This window comes from Rattus norvegicus (assembly GCF_036323735.1).
Source record: "Rattus norvegicus strain BN/NHsdMcwi chromosome Y unlocalized genomic scaffold, GRCr8 chrY_unlocalized_18, whole genome shotgun sequence".
Lineage (NCBI taxonomy): Eukaryota > Metazoa > Chordata > Mammalia > Rodentia > Muridae > Rattus > Rattus norvegicus.
The window spans coordinates 89,080-95,079 of NW_026947376.1; the positions used below are offsets into that span (position 1 = coordinate 89,080).

Here is a 6,000-nt window from a genome sequence, read left to right on the forward strand (position 1 = left end):
CCAAGGGTATTCTTATTCACCTTTTAAAGAAGGAGTGTAGCATTCGCATTTTGATCATCCATCTTGCGTTCCATGTGTTCTATGCATCTAGGGTAATTCAAGCAGTTGTGCTAATAGCCACTTATCATGTGCATGCTATGTGTGTTTTTATGTGATTGGGTTACCTCACTCAGGATGATGTTTTCAAGCTCCAACCATTTGTCTATGAATTTCATAAAGGCATTGTTTTTGACATCTGAGTAATACTCCATTGAGTAAATGTACCACATTTTCTGTATCCATTCCTCTGTTGAAGGGCATCTGGGTTCTCTCCAGCTTCTGGCTATTATAAATAAGGGGGTGATGAACATAGTGGAGCATGTGTCTTTTTTATATGTTGGGGCATCTTTTCGGTATATGCCGAAGAGTGGTACAGCTGGATCCTCAGGTAGTTCAATGTGAAATTTTCCTAGGAATCTCCAGACTGATTTCCAGAATGGTTGTACCAGTTTGCACTCCCACCAATAGTGGAGGAGTGTTCCTCTTTCTCCACATCCTCGCCAGCATCTATTTTTACCTGAGTTTTTGATCTTAGCTATTCTCACTGGTGTGAGGTGAAATCTCATGGTTGTTTGGATTTGCATTTCCCTTATGACTTAAGATGTTGAACATTTCTTTAGGTGTTTCTCAGCCATTCGGCATTCCTCAGCTGTGAATTCTTTGTTTAGTTCTGAACCCCATTTTTTAATAGGGTTATTTGTCTAACTTCTTGGGTTTTTTGCATCTTTTTAATATAAGCCCTCTATCTGTTGTTGGATTGGTAAATATCTTTTCCCAATCTGTTGGTTGCCGTTTTGTCCTAACCACAGTGTCCTTTCCCTTCCAGAAGCTTTGCAGTTTTATGAGACCCCATTTGTCAATTCTTGATCTTAGAGCATAAACCATTGGTGTTTTGTTCAGGAAATTTTTTCCAGTGCCCATGTGTTTGAGATGCTGGCCTAGTTTTTCTTCTATTAGTTTGACTGTATCTGGTTTGATTTGGAGGTCCTTAATCCACTTGGACTTAAGCGTTGCACACGGTGATAAGCATGGAACGATTTGCACTCTTCTACATGCTGACCTCCAGTTGAACCAGCACCATTTCCTGAAAATGCTCTTTTTTCCATTGAATGGTTTTGGCTCCTTTGTCAAAAGTAAAGTGCCCATAGGTGTGTGGGTTCATTTCTGGGAGCTGCCTTATGTATAATACCCAAGAGCTAGAAGAATCCGTAATGGCATTCATCAGAGGAATGAATACAGAAAATGTAGTACATCTAAACAATTGTGTACTAGTCAACTCTTAAAACCAATTATCTCAAGAAAGCCAAAGACAAATGGGATGATCTAGAAGATACCATAATGATTGAGGTTACCCAATCACAAAATGGTATGAAATCACACATTTTATGAAATCACCAAAAGTGGATATTGGCACAAAAGCTAAAATTACCAAAGATGCAGTTCACAGACAACTGGAAGCTCAATAAAATGATACACAAAATGTGCATGCTTTAATCCTTTTCAAAAGGTGGACACAATAATATCTATGAATTTCGAGCAGAGACTGAGGAAATCCCATTCAGAGCAGGCCGTACATGTGGCAAAAATATATACACATCAGTCACCAAAACTAGATAAGATTGATGGAGCTAAGAAGTGCATTGTGCCAGGGACTGTATAGAGATCTTTCCTGTGAGACACAGCTAGAGCATATCAAATAAAGAAGTGAATTCTAGAGGCAAATCAGTGAATTGAAAACGGACAGTAGGGGAGTTATAGAAAAAGAGGAGTGGGGCCGGTTAGGGATCATATGTGCAGGTAATAGGGAAAGGAAATAACATTTGAAATGTAAATATAGAAATACCCAATTAAAACAGGAATAAAATTTGCTAAAAAAATAAAAAGAAATAAAGAAATTTAAGAAAAGAACACTGCGAAGTATTCACAGCTATTGACTCAGAAATGTAAAAGTCATTTTCATGGAATGATAGTCAGAGTAATACTAATGGAAAGACTGAGATGATGAAGACTCAACTAGAAACACTTCTCTCTCCCAGATATCAGTATCAGACAAAAACTGCACTATAGGCATCCAGAGCATGGTGGAATTTACTCTGAGGCGAGGACTCAATACTTGTCTTTCCATTCTTCCTTAGGACCATTTTCTTCTTGACAAAAAGAATAAGGCTATGAGATCTCAGCAAAACAACTGTGCCCTGCCCATCACTTGGCTTTGGAATAAAAAAAAAATAATGATATAAACTCTTTGACTTCCAGGAATGATATGAACAGGTAAGTCCAGATGCTTCTGAAAGGCTCCCAGCTCCTGATTCCCATATGTGGAAGATTCACATCAAGCCTAACTCTTCAGAGATCCCACTCAATCCCTACTAAGGACTCTGAGCTATCCCAAGGATGATGTACATCTTCCTTTTTTTATACAAAGATAGAAGGCCAGCTTCCTTCTCCACATCACTGAAATCTTTATCCTCTTTGTTCTCCCTCCCATATGGCTGTTTACCGTGAATTAGAGGTCAATTATTAAACCCTAGAGGTACTGCAAGAATATCAGAGAGGCAGTTGCAGCCACAACAACACTTGTGATGTCACAGAAGCAGCTAGGGAGTCCAGGTTACAAGAGATACTTGCAGTAGGGCCAAATCATGATGTCACTGTGAACTGCCATGTCCTACCTGCTAAACAGATTTCCCTACATTGACCAGATTTTGAGTGCCCTTTCCAGGTACGTCTCCTGTGACACAGTGGAAACCTTTACATAGTCCATCATTCTAAAACTGTTGAAATCTCTTTTCTTCATTAGTGGTTACATGCTTTGAATGGGGAAAGTTAGCCATGGGTTTGGCATATGTATAAACGATTTAAGAAAATGGAGTGCTGGAGATTCTTCTAGATAATAATTTTTTCCCAGGTTCATTCCTGTGAAATACATAAAAATTTTGTAGGTTTTCTCTGTTTCCCAAAGGCCAGTATTCTCCCTACAGACCTTTAATTGAATGAATATTTTGTTTCAATTTCTTATTGTACATTCCTTGATAGGGAACTTTATAAATATTCCTGAATGTTTACTCAAAAATTCTGTTTTAAAATTCCATTTTTTGCAATGATTTTGGCCCAATGATAAAGTGAATATAACAGTGTAAATATTGTGTACCTACTTCAAATGATAAACTCCCAAATCCTTATTTTATCCAATAATCACAGACATCAGTAAAGCAAAGGACAATATCAACTCTAGAATGTGGTTCTGTAGTCCCAAAAGATAATCAGATCTCTAATATCTCCCTTCCTTATTTCCAAGGTTCTGACATGAGGGTTGAGGGTTTTTTAACCTGATTCTTTGTTCAGGCCAAACATAAGGTTCAGGAGGATGGACAGTGAGAGGAATGTCTTGAGGTCCAGGGAAAACTTAACTTCAATAGTTTCATAAGTAGAGAATGGCATCTATTTGGCATTGTCATTTGTGGATTCTACATTCTTGACCCAGTTGTGCATAATTTATGTTAAAATTCAACCAAACCTCATAGGTGTAGGAGACACCAAAATTACATAAGATTGATGAAGGTAAGAGGTGCATGCTGCCAAGAACTGGAGAAAGATCTTTCCAGAGAGTCATAGTTAGAGCATGTTAAATACAGAAGTGAATGTTAGTGGTAAACTTGTGAACAGAAAGCATGTCTCTTCTTGGTAGATATTTAGAAAGGATTACAAGAGCTGAAGGGACTTTCAACCCCATAAAAACAACTATTCCAACAAACCAGAGCTTTCTGACACTAAACCAATATTCAAAATCTGCCCATGGAAAGTCCTATGGCTCCAACAGCATATGTGGCAGAGGATGGATTCCTTGGGCACCAATGGATGTAGAAGCCCTTGGTCCTTCTCAGGTTTGGTTCCCAGTTCAAGGAAATGTCAAGGTGCAGTAAGGAGGGTTGTAAAAGAAGGGGAGTCGGTCCAGTTACGACCTTATGGAGAGGAAATTTGGAAAGAAAATAGCATTTGAAATGTAAATATAGAAATAGCCAATAAAATAAGCAAAAATTTACTAAAAAAATGGAAGAAATGAAAAAAGAAACTGCTAGCCATTCTCACCTATTAATTCAGAAATATAATGAGTAACTGTCAGGGAATGGTAATCAGAATAATAATGGTGAAAAGACTGATATGATTAAGAGTCGACTAGAAGCACTTCTCTCTCCCAGATATCAGTGTCAGACACAAACTGAACTATAGGAATCCAAAGCGTGGAGGAGTTTACCCTGAGATGAGGACATAGTACTTGTCTTTCACTTCTTCCTTAGGACATTTTTCTTCTGGGCAAAAAGAATAAAAGCCATGAGCTGTCAGGAAAACAACTGTGACTTTCCCAAACTTGGGTTTTGGGATAAAGAAATTAATGATATAAACTGTCTGATTTCCAGGAACTGTAAGAGCAGGAAGTCCACATGCTTCTGAGAGGACCCCAGCTCCTAATTCCCATTTGTAGACGGCTCAGATCAAGACAATCTCTTCATGAAACTACTCAACACCTACTAAGGACTCAGAGAGCTTTCCCAAGGACCTTTTTTGTACCAAGACAGAAGGTCAGCTTTCTTCTCCCCATCTCTGATATCTTCATCCTATTTGTCCTCCCTCCCAAATGGCTCTTTACACTGAATTATAGGCCAATTAGTAAACCATAGATATATGGAATGAATATCTGAGAGGCAGTTGCTGTCAGGACAACACTTGTGACAACACAGAAGAAGATAGGGCTCTCAAGGATACAAGAGATATATTACGGGGGTACTAAGGATGATGTCACTGAGAACTGCCATGGACTACCTGCTAAACAGATTTCCTTACATTGACCAGATTTGACGGTGCCCTTTCTAGGAGAGTCTCCTATGACACAGTGGAAATCTTTTGTACTCCATCTCTCTAACGCTAGAGACTTCTCTTTGCTGCATTAGTGTTTACATGGTCTTAATGGACAAAATTAATCGGGACTTGGCATGGGTAGAAAAGATCTAGGAAGATGGAGTGGAGGAGATTCTTCTTGATAATAATTTTGCTCCCTGGGCCATTCCTGTGACATACAGTTCAATTTCCTAGTTTTTCTCTGTTTCCCAAAGGCCATTATTTTCCATACAGACCTTTAATTGAGTGAATATTGTATTTCATTTTCTAATTCTTCATTCCTAGATAGGGCACTTTGTATTCATTCCTGAAAGTGTACTCAAAAATTCTCCTTTACAATTGCATTTTTGTAATGATTTTGGCAAAAAAGAGGGCCGAAGTATAGAGTGCAGAGAACAGTGTAAATATTTTGTACCTACTTCAAATGATAAACTCCAAATTCTTATTTTATCCAAAAATTATCATACATCAGTAAATCAAAGACAACATGTACTATACAATTCGTTTCTCTATTCCCATTTGATATCATTTCTGCAATATCTTCCTTCTTGTGTTCCCATGGCCACACTTGAGGTTTTTGGATATTTTACAATGATTCTTTTTTCAGGCCAAACATAAGACTTAGGTGGATGGGCAGGGAAAGAAATGTTTTGAGTTCAACTGAAACCTCAATTTCAATAAGTTCATAAGGACAGGAGGGACCTTTGCATCTGTAGATTCTACATTCTTGTTCTAGATGCGCAGAATCAATGGTAAATTCCATCTAACCTCACATAGGAGCCAATATATATATGATAGATAGATAGATAGATAGATAGATAGATAGATAGATAGATAGATAGATAGATAGACAGATAGATAGATCTGCCACCAAAATAAGATAAGATTGTTGAAGTTAAGAAGTGCATTCTGCCAGGAAGAGGATATAGACATTTCCTGAGAAACACAGCTAGAATATGTCAATTACATAAGTGAATGCTTGTGGCAAACCAGTTACTTGTAAATGGAACTCTTGTTGATAACTTTTGAGAAAGGATTACAAGAGGTAAAGGGGTTTGCAAACCC

At 38.0% G+C, this 6,000-nt stretch overlaps 2 long non-coding RNA genes across 3 annotated transcripts in view; one reads left to right on the forward strand and one right to left on the reverse strand.

The window, feature by feature from the left end:
- Nucleotides 1–6,000, reverse strand: part of LOC134484608 (uncharacterized) — a 103,115-nt gene that overhangs the window by 62,372 nt on the left and 34,743 nt on the right. The window lies entirely within an intron of this gene.
- LOC134484609 (uncharacterized) overlaps nucleotides 1,292–6,000 on the forward strand; it is a 10,019-nt gene continuing 5,310 nt past the window's right edge. The window contains exons 1-2 of one of the 2 annotated variants that reach the window (XR_010062113.1): nucleotides 1,292–2,310; nucleotides 4,458–4,619. This is a non-coding gene — a long non-coding RNA (uncharacterized LOC134484609). The remainder of the gene's footprint in view (nucleotides 2,311–4,457; nucleotides 4,620–6,000) is intronic. The other variant, XR_010062114.1, reaches the window with a different exon arrangement.